At 43.1% G+C, this 19216-nt stretch overlaps 1 protein-coding gene across 1 annotated transcript in view; it reads left to right on the top strand.

Annotated features, from left to right (window-relative positions):
* The first annotated feature begins 124 nt into the window (after positions 1–124).
* Positions 125–19216, top strand: part of LOC148773296 (uncharacterized) — a 40653-nt gene continuing 21561 nt past the window's right edge. The window contains exon 1 of the transcript XR_016036861.1: positions 125–192. The gene's annotated coding sequence lies outside the window, so the exon portion shown is untranslated. The remainder of the gene's footprint in view (positions 193–19216) is intronic.

A 19216-nucleotide genomic window follows, 5' to 3' on the forward strand; every position in this document is an offset into this window, starting at 1 on the left:
CCAGCCTGGTCCTCCCTGGGGTGGGGCAGAGAGGGAGGGCTGGCGAGTCCGGGGAGCAGTCGGCTGGCTGGCTGGCCGACTGGGTGGGGATGGCTGGCGAGGTGGCTGCTGCCAGGACAATAGCTGACTGGGGAATTGAGACCCTAGTCTTTCTGAGATGCTGAAGAGAGACACGCATGGAGCTGTTGAGAGGTACCTAAGAGGCCGCTCAGAGAGCAACTCACAGGGGCTACAAAGTTTAGAGGAAGCAGGGGTAGGAGGGATCTGTGGTTGGGGTCAGGGCAGAAAGATCTGTGGAAGTTTCTCAAAAGCTTTCATATGGGAGGAATGCTTAAAGCTCTGAGAGGTAGGACAGACAATCTTGTTTAGAATGGGCATTTTATGAATGGGTTCTATGGGCATTTTCCCAGGAAGGCCTGCAGGTGGGCAGGTGTGGGGGGGGCGGGGCTGGGACCGCTGCCCATCTGTGAACAACCCTTCTCAGGACGTCATCTCCTGTGCCACCCCTACTTTCTCTGGGTCAGTAGACAGACATGCACCCATGACAGCAGAATGGGACAGGTGAGGAGGAAGCCTTGTAGGCAGAGGTTCGAAGGCAAGGAAAAAAATATCTCTGTCCTGAATAGATTAAATTGAGACCAAATGATGCTATAGTGGTTCCCCTAATTTATAGCATTTAAGAATTCCAGTTCTCTTCATATACGCAATTTTCTTCTATTTCTCTTCTTCCCTCGTTCACTGGTTCACTTGTTTATTAAACATGGCTGTATGCTAGGTTCAGGGTGCTTGTGTGTGCTCAGTTGTGTCCAAATCTTTGCAACCCCATGGACTGTAATCTGCCAGTCTCCTCTGTCCATGGCACTCTCCAGGCAAGAATACCAGAGTGGGTTCAGGTGAATCAGATTTGCTCTCTGCCCTTAGGAAACCCTTGCTCCATTACTGAGTTGTGGTCCTGCAATCCACCTGCATTTAAAACCTCATAGAGTTTGTGAAATATGGATCCCCAGGTATACCTCCCCAAAATGCTAATTTAGGAGGTTTGAAATGAAGCTCCAACATCTGTATTTTGACATGGCCCTCAGGTGGTTATTGTTATGTTTGGGCATCATGTTTTGGGGAGGGAAGAAAATCCATGAGTCAAATATAAAGTCACAATGGAAATTAGAAAATATTTTGAACTGACTGATAATGAAAATATTATATCTGAAATTCTGTGGGATGCTGCTAAGGCTATGCTTAGAGAGAAATTTGTAGCCTTAAACATATATATATATATTTTTTTAAAGGCTGAAAATCCATCTCATGGTATGTTTACCAAAAGGCATATACAATAACGTTCATTTCATAAAGCACTATTTTTAATAGTTCAAACTCGAAACAACCTAAATATCATTAAGAATGATAAATAAATTGTCTTATAGTCACACGATTCAATATTACACATTGATGGTAAGAAATGCCCCAAACCACATACAACAGTATGGATGTTGTGCGTATGTGTGAGTGCTCATGCTCAGTCGTGTCCAACTCTTGGACTGTAATCTGCCGGGCTCCTCTGTTCATGGAATTTTCCAGGCCAGAATACTGGAGTGAGTTGCCATTTCCTACTCCAGGGGATCTTCCCAACCCAGGGATTAGAACCCGCATCTCTTATGTCTCCTGCATTGGCAGGCAGATTCTTTACCACTGAGCCACCTGGGAAGCCCAAAACAATATGGATAGATTCTGCAAACATTATACTGAGGAGAATAAACCAGACACAAAGAGCACATGCTCTTTTGGTCTCATTTAGATAAAGTTCTAAAACAGGTGAAACTCATCTATGGTGATAGAAGTCTTGATTGTCTTTGGGCTCCGAGTAGGAGGCCCAAGGAGACTTTTGTAGGTACTGAGAAGGTTCTATTTCTTGATTTCCCTGTTGATTACATGGATGGTTACTTAGTAACAATTCACTGAGAGCTGTTTATTTATGCCTCTGGTACTTTTCTTTATGTGTGTTATATATTTCAATTTTTAAAAGTTTTTAAAAATGAAAAACTAAAACTAGCAGTCAGGATGTTTGGGAGGCAAAGGTGGGAATTGGGAGCTGTGGGAGAGGGGCAGTGTGGGGAGGGGTGGTTGATACCCAGAATAAGTGTGGAAGAATAAGAAATGAATTGGAAGAAGTTTGAGAGCCAACACAGTGTGGTGGGTAAGAGCACTGACTCTGGTACCAGGCTGCTGGGGTTTGAATCTGTACCTCCTACTTTCCTTGCACCTCAAGTTCCTTATCTGGTAATGAGGTAGTAATAGTGCTTACAAAATAGGGTTGTGAAGATAAATGAGATACTATTTGTAGAGTGTTCATAATAAAGTCAAGACATAAAATCATTAATAGTGCCATGCACATCTTGATTAAATTTAAATGGCGCTTAGGTGAGTGAAAAAGCCAGTACAAAGGCTTGAGGGTTCCAGAAGGCAAGATGTATTTGAAGCATGGCAGAAGCAATTTGTTGTGGCCTAGGTGAAGGATGGTCTTCCGGCACAGGCCAAATCCTAAATGCCAGACTAAGGCTCTTAGACTTTCTTTTGAACACAGAGATATTGACCTGGGTTCCTGCTATGTTGATTTGTCATCGTTGACCTCCAAGTCATACCTTCTAAGGCTCTCAGGAGAAAGGATTGTTCTATTGAGGTCATGGGATATGGCAAGGATCCATGATGAGGAAAGAAGGGTTTGCAAGGGAGGGTGGGAGAGGTCAGCTGGACTTAAGCCCGACACCCTTCACTCCACCCAGAAGTAACTTTACTCCCTTAGCAAGGGGGAGAAAAAGTTCTCCAAAAAAGGCATGTCCCCTATGAGATAAGCACACAACATCCAACAGGCAGAGCTGCAGTGGGAGAAGGCAGGGGAAACTGTGTCATATACTTCTAGCCACAGTCCTCCATTTTTAATCAACTCCAACATTCCAGGAATGGGAGAACCCTGGCTGCCTTCTGCCTGTGCCCTTCTGTTTACACTCCCTGAGCAGGTGAGGAGATAAGCACAATTTTCAAGGATTTTAAAAGTTCCTCATTTTCTCCCATTCCTTTCTCTGAAATAACAGTATTCTGCTTCCAGGTGGGCAAAAGCACCTTAGAGGATTGCTGTGGCCTGCTTAACAAGTCCAGGTTACCTTGAATTGGGAGAAAGAGTGCTATGTTTTACCATTCAATCATGATTTTAAAAATTTAACATTTTAAAGTGTGAAATGTAATATAAAGATAGAGATGTGCATGAGATGTATTAACAAATAGTTATAAAATGAACACTCATGTAACTTATCACTGCTCAGCTCAAGAAATAGAACATTAACGATATCTAGAAGCTCCTGTTGTTGTTCAGGCACTAAGTGGTGTCTGACTCTTTGTGACCCCATGGACTGTAACATACCAGGCGTTCTGTCCTTTATTATCTCCCAGAGTTTGTTCAAACTCGTGTCCAATGAGTAGGTGATGCCATCCAACCATCTCATCCTCTGTTGCCCCCTTCTCCTCCTGCCCTCAATCTTTCCCAGCACCAGAGGTCTTTTGCAATGAGTCAGCTCTTCGCATCAGGTGGTCCAAGAACTGGAGCTTCAGCTTCAGCATCAGTCCTTCCAATGAATATTCAGGGTTGATTTTCCTTAGCATTGACTCGATGGACATGAGTTTGAGCAAGCTCCGGGAGTTGGTCATGGACAAGGAAGCCTGGCATGCTGCAGTCCATGGGGTCGCAAAGAGTAGGACATGACTGAGCGACTGAACTAAAACGATCCCAGGGTTAATGGTGAACTCCAAGAGGGCTTATGCCAGGGGGGACCTTCCAGGACTGCTTCTGCCAGTGCCCCCCTCCCTGTGGTGAGCCTCTGCCAACCCGTGCCTCAACAGGAGACCCTCCAACACTAGCACGGAGTTTTGGTTCAGTCTCCTGTGTGGTCACTGCTCCTTTTCTCTGGGTCTTGGTGCATGCAAGATTTTGTTTGTGCCCTGCAAGAGTGGAGTCTCTGTTTCCCCCAGTCCTGTGGAAGTCCTACAATTAAATCCTGCTGGCCTTCAAGGTCAGATTCCCTGAAGAGTCCCAGTACCTCTGTCGAATCCCCAGGCTGGGAAGCCTGACGTGGCGTTCAGAATCTTCACAACAGTGGGAGAACTTCTTTGGTATTACTGTTCTCTAGTTTGTGGGTCACCCACCCGGTGGGTATGGGATTTGATTTTATCATGATTGTGTCCTTCCTACCGTCTCACTGAAGCTTCTTCTTTGTCTTTGGATGTATAGTATCTTTTTTGGTGGGTTCCAGCATTCTCCTGTTGATGGTTGTTCAGCAGCTAATTGTGATTTTGGTGCTCTCGTAGGATGAGATGAGTGCATGTCCTTCTGCTCTGCCATCTTGAATCAGCACCCCTGCCATCTTGAATCAGCAGCCTACTCCTTTCCCAATTTTGAACCAGTCCATTGTTCCATGTCTGGTTCTAACTGTTGCTTCTTGACTGGCATACAGGTTTCTTAGGAAACACGCAAGGTAGTCTGGTATTCCCATTTCTCTAAGAATTTTCCACAGCCTTTTAAAAAAATAATAAAGCACATGCTTGTCATAAAGAATGGTCTACTTGGTGTCTAAACAGTTGGGAATGGTTTGGTATATTTTGCACCCATGTTTAACTGTCATTGTCACTGAACCTAAACAAGTCTTTTCCCCCTGGCTTGAATAAAAATACTTATTCTAGAATTTTTCTTAGGGCCCACTTTCATTTTCTCGTCAAACTTTTATTATGAACATTTCAAACACAGAGGGTAGTAGCATAAACACACATGTGATCATGATTGGATAATAAATAATATTCTACCATATATGTTTAATCTATTCAATTTTTTCTTTTGTTGGAGTATTTAAAAGCAAATCTCAGACATTGAATTGTACCCATATATACTTCAGTATGCATTTCTAAAAAAGGAGATAATTTAATAAACCACTATTCCACTATTACACTTAAGCATAGAAATAATTGCTTGGAATGTCTAACAATAAGCAAGCCCACAGTTACCCAATTGTCTTAATAATCAAATGTCTTTTTACAGTTCAGTTCAGTCGCTCAGTCGTGTCCGACTCTCCGCGACCCCATGAATCACAGCACGCCAGGCCTCCCTGTCCATCACCAACTCCCGGAGTACACTCAAACTCATGTCCACAGAGTCGGTGATGCCATCCAGCCATCTCATTCTCCGTCGTCCCCTTCTCCTCCCGCCCCCAACCTTTCCCAGCATCAGAGTCTTTTCCAGTGAGTCAACTCGTCGCATGAGGTGGCCAAAGTATTGGAGTTTCAGCTTTAGCATCAGTCCCTCCAATGAACATCCAGGATTGATCTCCTTTAGAATGGACTGGTTGGATCTCCTTGCAGTATAAGGGACTCTCAAGAGTATTCTCCAACACCACAGTTCAAAAGCATCAATTCTTCGGCGATCAGCTTTCTTCACAGTCCAACTCTCACATCCATACATGACCACGGGAAAAACCATTGCCTTGACTAGACGGACCTTGGTTGGCAAAGTAATGTCTCTGCTTTTTAATATACTATCAAGGTTGGTCATAACTTTCCTTCCAAGGAGCAAGCGTCTTTTAATTTCATGGCTGCAATCAGCATCTGCAGTGATTTTGGAGCCCAAAAAAACAAAGTCTGACACTGTTTCCACTGTTTTTCCATCTATTTCCCATGAAGTGATGGGACCAGATGCCATGATCTTTGTTTTCTGAATGTTGAGCTTCAAACCAACCTTTTCACTCTCCTCTTTCACTTTCATCAAGAGGCTTTTGAGTTCCTCTTCACTTTCTGCCATAAGGGTAGTGTCATCTGCATATCTGAGGTTATTGATATTTCTCCCAGCAATCTTGATTCCAGCTTGTGCTTCTTCCAGCCCAGCGTTCCTCATGATGTACTCTGCATATAAGTTAAATAAGCAAGGTGACAATATACAACCTTGATGTACACCTTTTCCTATTTGGAACCAGTCTGTTGTTCCATGTCCAGTTCTAACTGTTGCTTCCTGACCTGCATACAGGTTTCTCAAGAGGCAGGTCAGGTGGTCTGGGATTCCCGTCTCTTTCAGAATGTTCCACAGTTTATTGTGATCCACACAGTCAAAGGCTTTGGCATAGTCAATGAAGCAGAAATAGATGTTTTTCTGAAACTCTCTTGCTTTCTCCATGATCCAGCGGATGTTGGCAATTTGATCTCTGGTGCCTCTGCCTTTTCTAAAACCTGCTTGAACATCTGGGAGTTCACGGTTTACATATTGCTGAAGCCTGGCTTGGAGAATTTTGAGCATGACTTTGCTAGCGTGTGAGATGAGGGCAATTGTCCGGTAGTTTGAGCATTCTTTGGCATTGCCTTTCTTTGGGATTGGAATGAAGACTGACCTCTTCCAGTCCTGTGGCCACTGCTGAGTTTTCCAAATCTGCTGGCATATTGAGTGCAGCACTTTCACAGCATCATCTTTCAAGACTTGTAATAGCTCAACTGGAATTCCATCACCTCCACTAGCTTTGTTAGTAGTGATGCTTTCTAAGGCCCACCTGACTTCACATTCCAAGATGTCTGGCTCTAGGTCAGTGATCACGTTATCGTGACTATCTTGGTCGGGAAGATCTTTTTTGTACAGTTCTTCTGTGTATTAAAGTAGGCTTGTTCTATTCAGAGCACATTGCATTGTTTGATATGGCTCTTTAGTGTCCCTTAATCTGGCGTGCTGTGATTCATGGGGTCGCAAAGAGTTGGACACGACTGAGCGACTGAACTGAACTGAACTGACTCTGGAGTACTTTGCCCCTTAATCTCTCTTTGCACTTTTTGTGTCATGCCCTTGACTTATTACAGTTGTGCTGTAGCACAACAAAAGGATCCCCAGCCTTTTTGCACCAGAGACCAGTTTTGTGGAGACAATTTTTTCATGGACTGTGAGGGAGTGGTGGTTTCAGGATGATTTAAGTGCATTACATTTACTGTGCACTTTATTTCTAATCTAATGTTGCCGCTGATCTGACAGGAGGTATGAACCACAGCCTGGAGGTTGGGATCGCTCCTGTAGAAGGACTCATCTTCTGAATTTGTCTTTTTGCTCCCTTGTGGTGTCATTTAACATGTTACCTACTCCCCATTATTCGTGGAGATGGTCTTAGCTCTGAGGACTCTATTGCATTCAGGTTATTAAGAACACTTCATTGGTGGTACTATGAGATTCCTATTTCATCATACCAGGAGGCGTATAATATATGGTAGTCCTGCTTTTAATGAGTTAAGGTGGTAATAGCCTGATACCTCCCTAGGAAATTTCCCCATCAACCTTTCATTTAATGATTTCATCTATTTAATATTTTATCTATTGCTCTTCCCAGGTGATGCAGTGGTTAAGAATCCACCTGCCAATGCAGGAGATGCAAGAGACACAAGAGATATGGGTTCACTCCCTGGGTCAGGAAGATCCCCTGGAGTAGGAAGTGGCAGTTCACTCCAATATTCTTGTCTGGAGAATCCCATGGACAGAGGAGCCTGGCGGGCTACAGTCCACGAGGGTGAAAAGAGTAGGACATGACTGAGCACACACATTGATGATAGTTGCCTGGTTCAGTTATTTTATTAAGATTTTCAGAGTGGCCATTTTTAAAAATTCTATCACTTTTCTATATTTATTAACTGGCATTTTTATATAAGTGAAACGTATCCTTCATTAACTCAGGCTATTGGATTGCACAAAATACAGTTAATACAGGAAAGATAACATAAAGATGTAATTCTCTCATTAAGGAATACAAATTTTAGAGCAAAGAGTTGATGCCCTATTGGATCATTCTGATATTTCCAATTCAAAATGAATATTCCAAGGTGTTTATGCAATTTTAAAATTTTGCAATTCAAAAGTGGCACTTTTATATGGAAGATCTTGGTTCCTAACAATATTTATATAATGGCTTCTTTGCAGTAAAGTAACAAAACCAGTATTTCTACCGGCAGTTAGACTCCTGAAAGAAGTCTAAACTTTCTTAGCAGCTCTATATGTCCTTGGAATGTATTCCTTTAAGGGCATGCATTCAAAACATGGTGTTCCAAAGTTGTTGGAAATAATATATTGTCTTTGGAAGCTATGTCATGAATGTGATATAGTGAGATTTTTTCAGTTCCATTTGTTTTCAATTTTTAAGGATTAAATTTTAATCAAATTTCAATTTTTGAATATGTAAAATATTTTTATGTTTTCAATATATAGTCTAAACTATATAACTTCCATCCTGTCCCTGCACCCTGTTATGCCCTGACCATCATAGGTCACTTTTTAAAAATGAGTTTTTGGTTTATCCTTCCAGTGTTGTTCTTTGAAAATAAGTATTAATATCTACCTATATGCTTATATATCTATATCTATATATACTTATATATCATACTTTGCATTCCCCACTTCCTCATGCAAAGATAGTGACTGGATATGCTGTTTTACACCTTATGCAAGTTTCTACTGGGTGCTTGTTATAGTCTCAGCACAGTGCTGAGGTACTCAGGCAAGAGTGATCCCACCATGTTCTAGTGTATTTTTTTCAGTATTACAATTAATTAGACCTGCTGCTCTTATCGCTGCTTCTCAGGAGACAGTGCTCCTGGGTGCTGCCTCAGTGCTACTTATTTATGTCTCAGTATCTTGCAGCAAGCACTGACAGTGACAAACACATGTCCCTCAGCATGTCAAAAGAATAAACACATTTTTAATTATACAAGTGATACATGGGAACATGCACACTGTGAGACAAACAACACAGGAGTATATGGAATAACAAGCCATGGTTTTCCCTCATACTCACATCCCACTGTACTTGGCTGAAACAATTATTCCTATGGTGGCTGCCAAATGGTGATTTTCTAATTCTATTATTATTCCTTCTACATTTGTTAGTTCATATTCTACAATAAGGAAGAACTCTCTCTCTTTTCCTTCCTTTCTTCCTTCTTTGTTCATTCATTTAGTTTTGTCATATGGCTTTGTGGATTCTTATTTTATTCAATGCATTATAAACTGCATTATTTATTTTGATGCCCAAATTGTCCCAGAATTTGACAAGGAGAATCCTTTCAAGCTTGCTTTTGTGTCCTTTTGATATGTCCATCATCCTTTGAACATTCCCTTACTTTTTGGAACATCAAGACATTCCAGGCTTATCTTATACTTGTTCTGCCCCAGCTCTGGAATCAGCCATTTCCTCGAGAAACCAGTCTTGGTTCCTTTTGGAAGAGATACCAAAATATGGGTATGAAGTGTGCCCATTGTTGCAACTAGGAGTCATTGCTTACAGTCCATGTCAGTGGACAGAGCTGGTGTGTATGTATATATTCCTAAACACATACACACATTATCTATCAGTCTATGAAATCTCTGTATCATCTTAAAATCATTAATTCATACTGGCACTCCAATTCTAATCTCAAACCTCAAGATTCATTCTAGCTGTACCCCCTTTCCATATTTCTAACTCCTTTCTTGGACAGTGAGAAATCTGGTTCTCAATATCCACAATATATTTACTTATTTGTTCAATCCTAGGATATGCATATAGTTGTTTTAGAACTGCCAAGTCACTACTGTGAAAAATAAAGCTGCTAACTAGTACTTAATATTTGTTTACAGTTTTTTTTTTGTTTGTTTCCCCTCTTTGGTGTAATTTCATTATTCATTTGAAATAGACTTATTTGTTTGTGTTTGTATTTTGTTTCTCCCTTTTCTTTGTTGATTAAGTAGAACATCAATTTTAAAAAATTGAAGTATAGTTAAGTTATAATGTATTAGTTTCAGGTGTATGCAAAGTGATTCAGTTATACATATATACATATAACTGTTATTTTTCAGATTCTTTTCTATTAAAGGGTCTCTTGATGAGAGAGAAAGAGGAGAGTGAAAAAGCTGGCTTAAAACTTAATATTCAAAAAAACTAAGATCATGACATCTGGTCTCATCACTTCATGGCAAATAAATGGGGATATAGTGGAAACAGTGACAGATTTTATTTTCTTGGGCTCCAAAATCACTGTGGATGGTGACTGCAGCCATGAGATTAAAAGACGCTTGCTCCTTGGAAGGAAAGCTATGACAAACCTAGACAGCATGTTAAAAATCAGAGACATCACTTTGCTGACAAAGATCCGTCTAGTCAAAGCTATGGTTTTTCCAGTAGCCATGTACAGATGTACGAGTTAGACCATAAACAAGGCTGAGTGCCAAAGAATTGATGCTTTCAAATTGTGGTGCTGGAGAAGGCTCTGGAGAGTCCCTTGGATAGCAAGGAAATCAAACCACTCAATCCTTAAGGAAATCAACCCTGAGTATTCATTGGAAGGACTGATGCTGAAACTGAAGCTCTAATACTTTGAACACCTGATATGAAGAGCTGACTCATTGGAAAAGACCCTGATGCTGGGAAAGATTGAGGGCAGGAGGAGAAGGGGGCAACAGAGGATGAGATGGTTGGATCTCACCGACTCAATGGATGTGCGTTTGAGCAAACCCCAGGAGATGGTGAAGGACAGGGAAGCTAGGTGTGCTGCAGTCCATGGGGTCGCTCTGAGTCAGACACAACCTAGTGGGTGAACAACAACGACATATTGAATACAATTCCCTGTACTATATGGTAGGTCATTGTTGTTTATCTATTTTCTATATAATAGTGTGTATCTATTTTTTGTAAATAAGTTCATTTGTGTCATTTAAAAAATTATACGTATAAGTGATATCACATGATATTTGCCTTTCTGTGCCTGACTTACTTTGGGCTACCCAGGTGGCTCAGTGGTAAAGAATCTGCCTGCCAATGCAGGAGACGCAGGACACATGAGTTAGATTCCTGGTTCGGGAAGATCCCCTGGAGGAGGAAATGGCAACCCACTCCAGTATTCTTGCCTGAAGAATCCTGTGGACAGAGGAGGCTGTCAGGCTACAGTCCATGGGGTTGCAAAGAGTCGAACACAACTGAATGACTGAGCACACATGCATGGCTGACTTACTTTACTTAGTGTGATTATCTCTAGGTCCATCAGTGTTGCTGCAAATGGCATTTTTAATTCTTTTTTATGACTGAATAGTATTCTGTTGTATATGTATACCACTTCTTCTTTGTCCATTCATCTGTCTCTGGACATTGAGGTTGCTTCCATGTCTTAACTATTGCGAATAGTGCTGCTATGAACATTGGGGTGCATTTTTGAATGAGATTTTTCATTTCTTCTAGATATATGCCCAGGAATGGGATTGCAGGATCATATGGTATTATAGTTATATTTTTAGTATTTTAAGGAACCTCCATACTATTCTCGGAGAAGGCAATGGCAAGCCACTCCAGTACTCTTGCTTAGAAAGTCCCATGGATGGAGGAGCCTGGTAGGCTGCAGTCCGTGGGGTCGCTAAGGGTCAGACACGACTGAGCGACTTCACTTTTACTTTTCACTTTCACACATTGGAGAAGGAAATGGCAACTCACTCCAGTGTTCTTGCCTGGAGAATCCCAGGGACGGGGGAGCCTGATGGGCTTCCATCTATGGGGTCACACAGAGTCGGACACGACTGAAGTGACTTAGCAGCAGCAGCAGCCATACTATTCTCCATAGTGGCTGCAACAGTTTACAGACCCATCAACAGTGTAGAAGGGTAATGTTGTTTTAAAGTCAAAGCCATAAAAAAACTTATGCCCAAAGGTGTCACTCTCCTATCTTCTGTACCCCATTCCATCCTCCCATACTTTTCATCCTATTCCTGCTCATCCAATGTTGGTAATAAATCCCACTAGCTTCTGATTTACACTTACTATATTTCTTTTTTGCACAAATGAACAGTGTATTTTTTTTCATTTCTGCTTCTTTCTTACATAAAAGCTAGCATTACTATAGATACTCCATTGCATGTTGTTTTTATTTTGCACTACTTGCTTTACAAAATATATCCTGAAAATGTATGCACTTATAGAACTGTTTTAATGATAAAGTATATTACCCAAACAGAAAAGTTCAAAAAACATATGTCCACTTTTTAAGAATGTTTATAATTCAAACACCTGTGTAAACACCACATAGGGTAAGAAACAGAACACTGTACACCCTAGAAGTTCTCTGGGTGACTTTTACCAATCACAGCTCCCCCTCTCTCACCCTGAACCTTATGCAGTTTACTTCCTTGCTTTTCATTATGGTTAATCACCTTAGTTGAGTTTTGTTTTTATTCAAGTATAACAATATACCAAAGTGCACAAAAATTATGGACAACTTGATGAGTTTTCACAAACATGCCTGAGTCAAGAAACAGATCATGACTAGCACCCCAGGAGGCGCATCTGTGCCCCCTCCTAGTCACTTCTACCTTAGGATAGCCACTATTTTGATTTCTAAGGGCATGGTTTGGTTTTTCTCTTTATATAAATGGAAAAATAATATAGTATATGCTTCTTTAATTATGCTTGGGCAATTTCTCTATTCTGTTGACTGAACAAGAGTTCATTTTCTATGGCTGAATGGCATCCCACTGTATGAATATGTCAAAATTTCAGAAATATATTTCACTGGTATTGTTGGAAACTTGAGTTGTATACATATAGCTTATAAAAGAGGAGGGGAAATAACCTGAAGATCATAGCCCTGAGGGTGAGACATAAGCTTTCCGTGAGAGTTATACATGTGGGATTATGGATAGATGGACTTTGAGATGTGAGGAAAGCTTTGAAGGATGAGAAGATATAATGAGCTTAAGAGGGAATGTGGGGGGGAGGGAGAGAGAGATTCCAGGCAGGAAGAATCTAGGAGCTGGTACCATTTTGGGAAGGCTGGGTCAGACGGCACTGCATTAAAGGCGGAGGGGAGAAATGAGGTTATAAGTAGGTTGGTGAGGCAAAGAATATGTCACAAAAATCCTAGGGTGCTGGATTAAGAAGATGAGACTTTATCTCTTAGGGGGCTAGGATGCTGCTACTGAAAATGTTTTTCTCTTCTCCTCCTTAGTTTCCTCCTTTATTTTTTAAGCAGGGGCATTATATGGCCAATTTTTGCACTTTAGAAGGATTCTGCCAGCCATGGGCATGAAAGATGGATTGGAGGGTTAAGAGCAGGAAACAGGAAGACCTGTGAGGAAGCCACAGCAACATTCATGGAGTGATACATACTGGTGGTTATGCCTGAAAGCCCTCGAGTCAGGCTTCCAAATTTTCTCCAACCCAGTTCTCTCTTATCTCCAGTCTCTCACATCCAACTTTCTACACAACATCCCCACTTAGATATCTAATAGGCACTCTCAAACTCAACACAACCAAAACTGAATTCCTGACCTTACCCCTAAAACCAGCTCCTCCTGCAATCTTTCTCTTATCATGTTGGCAATTTCATCCTTCTGGTTCCTCAGACCTCATTCTTAGAGTTTTTCTTCACTGCTCCCTCTCTTTCACATTCCACATCCTAAAGTCTACTAATCTATTCATTTGTACTTCCTAGATTTCATATAAATGGAATCATACAATATGTATTCCTTTTCTTGGGGGGGGCCTGGCTTCTTTCACTCAGCATAATTAGTTTCAGATTCCTCCTTGCAGTTGTGTGTGTCTCAATAGATCATTCCTTTTAGTGCTGAGTAGCATTCTATTGTATTTATATACCACAATTTCTTTATCCATTCACGCAGTGATGGATGTTTGGTTTGTTTCCAGTTTTTGTCTATTATAAATAAAGCTGCTATGAATATTTGTGCACATGTCTTTGTATGGACATATGACTGTGTGGATAACAATAAACTGTGGAAAATTCTGATAAAGATGGGAATACCAGACCACCTGACCTGCCTCTTGAGAAATCTGTATGCAGGTCAGGAAGCAACAGTCAGAACTGGACATGGAACAACAGACTGGTTCCAAATAGGAAAAGGAGTACGTCAAGGCTGTATATTGTCACCCTGCTTATTTAGTTTAGATGCAGAGTACATCATGAGAAACACTGGGCTGGAAGAAGCACAAGCTGAAATCAAGACTGCTGGGAGAAATATCAATAACCTCAGATATGCAGATGATACCACTCTTGTGGCAGAAAGTGAAGAACTAAAGAGCCTCTTGATGAAAGTGAAAGAGGAGAGTGAAAAAGTTAGCTTGAAGCTCAACATTCAGAAAACTAAGGGGAAACAATGGCTGACTTTATTTTTCTGGGCTCCAAAATCACTGCAGATGCTGATTGCAGCCATGAAATTAAAAGATACTTACTCCTTGGAAGGAAAGTTGTTGCCAACCTAGACAGCATATTAAAAAGCAGAGACGTTACTTTGCCAACAAAGGTCCGTCTAGTCAAGGCTATCGTTTTTCCAGTGACCATGTATGGATGTGAGAGTTGGACTATAAAGAAAGCTGAGCACTGAAGAATTGATGCTTTTGAACTGTGGTGTTGGAGAAGACTCTTGAGAGTCCCTTGGACTGCAAGGAGATCCAACCAGTCCCTCCTAAAGGAGATTAGTCCTGGGTGTTCATTGGAAGAACTGATGTTGAAGCTAAAACTCTGATACTTTGGCCACCTGATGTGAAGAGCTGACTCATTGGAAAAGACCCTGATGCTGGGAAAGATTGAGGGCAGGAGGAGAAGGGGACGACAGAGGATGAGATGGTTGGATGGCATCACTGACTCAATGGACATGGTTTTGGGTAAACTCTGGGAGTTGGTGATGGACAGGGAGGCCTGGCGTGCTGCGGTTCATGGGGTAGCAAAGTGTCGGACACGACTGAGTGACTGAACTGAAGCACTTCTAAGGTGCCATCTCACTTCTTCCTCACTAGGCCCCTTGAAAAAAACCCTGTCACCCCTATGTGACCTTCAGTCAAGCTCTTTCTCTCAGAGACCCTCTCCCTTTCCCCACAGCCCTGAGGGAAGTGCCCTGGACTGCTGGTCTGGGTCTGGATTTTCTCTGAATCCTGGAGAGATTTTCAGTTTGGCTCTTTCAGGGACTATATGACAGATCCCTGTGTGTGGGCAGGAAAGAGGCGTCCTGCAGAATGCAGGGAGTAGGCATGGTCCTGAGGTGATCCTCTGAGGCAGCACCGGTGCTGGGTGAGAGGCCACAAATGGGGTGAGGGTGTAAATGAGGCCTGGGAGTAGGGCTGGGGGAGGGGCCAAAAAGGCCCCTGGGTGGGAGGGAGGCCTGGGGGAAGGTGAGGGGAGAGGTGGGGATTTGGGGAGAGAGAGGACTTGTGGCAGCTGTTACCAGGAGAGGGACTTTGGAAAATGACAGATGATTAGAGGGATGTAAGAGAGTTGTCATAGCCACAGTGAGGGGAATACCTCTCCTATCTCCAGAATTCAGGATCCCACAGTGGGTGCTGAGAGATGACAGAGAGGACAAGGTCCCCAGGGCTTGTTCTGTGGATCTGGGATTCACTCTAAATGTCCCGCTGGGCAGAATACAAAGTCACCATGATGAGAGGTGACCAGAGTGTGTTAGGTCCATTCTCAGGACCCAGACATGGGAAATAAATTTCAGAACCCCTCAGCTCTAAGGCAATCCCCACCCCTGGAATGCACTTGCATTCCTCAGGATGACATGCTGGTGAATGCAGATTGCAGGGACTTCAAGACTGGACACCTCACTCTCTTGGGGTCGACTGAACAGAAACCCACTGCTACTGCCCACACAGAAGCCCAGAGGTGAAGATTTGGGGCTCTATGTCCCAGGGTGCAGCCTGTGGGCAGTGGGGGAGAAGTGTGAAGACTCAGAGCTAATGGGATGCTGTTAGCTAGTGTCCACTTAAAGAAAAACATACAACAGAAGAGTTGTGAGTTTGAGTTGAATTTGGGGTCTTCTGGGGACTATAGCCGGGGACACAGTTACTCTGGTAGCTCTGAGGAAACTGCTCTGAGGAGGTAGCAGAGAAGTCAATATGATTTTTGGCTATGAAATACATGCAGTCAAGTGTGCATATTGGTAAAAGATTAATGTGAAACACAGAGATCAGATATCACAAGTAAATAATTTTCATGCTTTTCTGTGTGTGGGAAGATGCAAGAATCTGGGGTCACTGAACCTTTTCCTGAGGTAGGCGTGTAACTAAATAAAGGCCAGTTTGTCCAAAGCACAGAGTGCCTCATCCTGTTTTTCATCCTGAATCCCTCAGGATGCACTGTCATTCAGCAACCACAGAGGTTACAATTTAACCCTGTAGAACTGGCTGTAGGCAATGCTGTTTGTCTTCAGTTCAGTTCAGTTCAGTCGCTCAGTCGTGTCCGACTCTTTGCGACCCCATGAATCACAGCACGCCAGGCCTCCCTGTCCATCACCAACTCCCAGAGTTCACTCAAACTCATGTCCATCGAGTCGGTGATGCCATCCAGCTATCTCATTCTCTGTCGTCCCCGTCTCCTCCCACCCCCAATCCCTCCTAGCATCAGACTCTTTTTCCAGTGAGTCAGCTCGTCACATGAGGTGGCCAAAGTATTGGAGTTTCTTAGGGATCCTAATTTTTCTGAGTCTACAGTTGGAATTTCTGAGCTGGTTGGGGTCTGTGTCCTCAGGTGTGATCTATTAAAGCTGTTTCAAGTGGGAGTCTAGGATGAGCAGTCTCTGAAGTGATTCCAAATATCTGTCCCAGGGCATGAAGTCTCTGAACTATTTAGAGGGTCTTTGTCAAGAGGGTTGGGCCTCTGAGCTGTTCATGTATCTGCATATGACAATAGTCTTAAGAGGAAGACTGCATGAACCCTACTCTCATGGGTCTTAGAAGCAGACCTGTGATTTTACATTTGCTATGATTTCTACCATGCCTCCCTACAGAAATAAAAGCTTGGGTTGCCATCCTCAGAAAGGGTAAGTCATGTGCAGTTCACAGGAGCCCATGGTAATAATCCTGTTAAGAACAATACTTGCTGACATGAGTACCACCCATGATAGGGGGCCTGTGACAAAAACTGTGTACACACACTCACTCAGTGAATCTGCCCAACCCACAACAAGGAGGGCAGCATTTGCGGAAGGGAACAGATGGAAGGTCTCAGCTCATGATGACGGGAGGAACTAGATGTAAGCTTGGGCTCCTTGGTGGAGGCAGGGAAGACTCAGCACGACCCTGGCCAGATGGGGGGGAGGGGGGCATTGGCACAGGGCCACAAGGACCCTGTGACTGACTCACTGTCAGGAATGTCTCTGTGTCTCCCCATCATGCACCCAACTTCTTACACGATGTATGGAATGTAATCTTAATATTCCCTGGAGAGGTGGTGCTGAAAGTCACAGAGGTGAGCCTCCAAATAGGTGGGGAGAAAACTCACATTCACCAATTTGCACAAGGCTCCACTACAAATGTAGAGATCCCTGCCTCTCTTCCCCCATTAAAGCAGTCATTGGCACTGAGATCAGCAGGAGGGAAGGCTGGGCTGGACAAGTTGTGAGGGACCCTATGTACAGATGAGCCTCACCATGACGGGTACATGTCCTTATCATGATAGGCAGAGGCCCCGGATGTGTGTTAAGGGAGCATGATTAAGGCCCAGGCCATGGGCAACTGAGTCATTCCCTAGACAGTTCTTGGGGAGGGGCTTTTATTCTCCTATAGAGAAAATGTACTGTACATCATCCAGTAGCAGGGCTGGGGGCCTGTAGGTGAGTGCTAACTTAAGTGGGGACAGTTTGCTGCCAGAAATAGTCTCTCTGTCCCTGTCTAATGCTGTATATTTGTCTTTTTTCTGCCATCTCTCTGCCTGTTATATCATCCCTCTTTGCCTTTGTAAGACTCAGTGTGACCTCACTCACACCAAGAGGTTCCTTGGCTCTGTCTTGCCTGAGGATATCTTCAATTGACACGGATGTTCACTGGGAGCAGTAGCGGGGATTCTCCTTGAGTGTAGGGGATTCCAGGAAAGGCATGTTCAATTGCAGATGGCCTGTGGTTTTTCTGGGGGTAAATCAAGAGCTCCTCAAAAGTCATTGTGTCATCTGGGTCTCTGAGAGAAGCCTAGGGGTTCCTCTGGTAAGAAACCTCCTGTGGCTCAAGTCAAAGTCCTCCCTATGGCCAGAAAGTCCTATGGGACCTGACCCTCATTACCTCTCTCATCAGATCTCCTCGCTGTCCCTCCATCATGCTGTGACAGTAACATAGCCCTCCTCACTCTTCTCATACACACTACACTGAGTTCCTGGAGAAGGAAATGGCAACCCACTCCAGTATTCTTGCCTAGAGAATCCCATGGACAGAGGAGCCTGGTGGGCTGCTGTCCATGGGGTTGCACAGAGTTGGACATGACTGAAGTGACTTAGCATGCATGCATGCACTGGAGAAGGAAATGGCAATCCACTCCAGTATTCTTGCCTGGAGAATCCCAGGGACAGAGGAGCCTGGTAGGCTGCCATCTATGGGGTCGCACAGAGTCAGACACGACTAAAGCGATTTAGCAGCAGCAGCACACTGAGTTCCACGCCCTAATTTTTCAAATGGCCTTAACTCTGTCTGGGATAATTTTCTCCCAGATAGGCACATCCTCTAGGCTTTTACTCAAATGTCACAGTCTTAGAAAGAACTTCCCTGACCACTCTTTCTAGGTATCATGCCCTCTCTCTATTTCACTAACCTGGTTTAATGTTAATCACAGCAGTTATGAATACCTGAAAATTACTTATCTTTTGGGGCTGTATGACCCAAACACAATGTAAGTTTCATGAAGCCAAAGTTGATTTTCTCTTTCCTAACACACATAGTTGTGCTTGACACAAACTGTGGAGAGAATGAAAGAATGACGGAATGAATAAACAAATTTGAACTTGTTGAGAGAGGCATAGATAGGCTGAGGATTCTGCTAGGGAACATATTCAGGAATGACAGGATGGTGATAAAGCAGTAGTCTTTATGTCATCTGCACGGTATCCTTGGGTCCACTTGGAGATGACCGCTTTCCTAACAGAATGGAATGTCCTGATGTCCTTTTCAGTACTCGCAGTCAACGACAGAGGCCTTCCCCAAGCGAGGCCTTCAGATCCCAGTCCAAAGCTTTCTCTCTGCTGCCCCTGGGGGGACTGTGGCAGGATTTCCCAATGAAACCGATTCTGTACTAAACAGGAAAACACAAACAAGCACAGAGAAAATATTTTCAATGCTTCCTGTTACGATAGTGGCCTCTACAGAGAAGTAATCTTCAGTTTCGGAAGACATTTTTCTGGGTCCAAGATTGCAGCAATCGGTGGGGTTTTCAC

The sequence above is a fragment of the Moschus berezovskii genome, chromosome X (assembly GCF_049115385.1).
Source record: "Moschus berezovskii isolate FMDL1 chromosome X, NW_MosBer_1.0, whole genome shotgun sequence".
Classification (NCBI taxonomy): Eukaryota; Metazoa; Chordata; class Mammalia; order Artiodactyla; family Moschidae; genus Moschus; species Moschus berezovskii.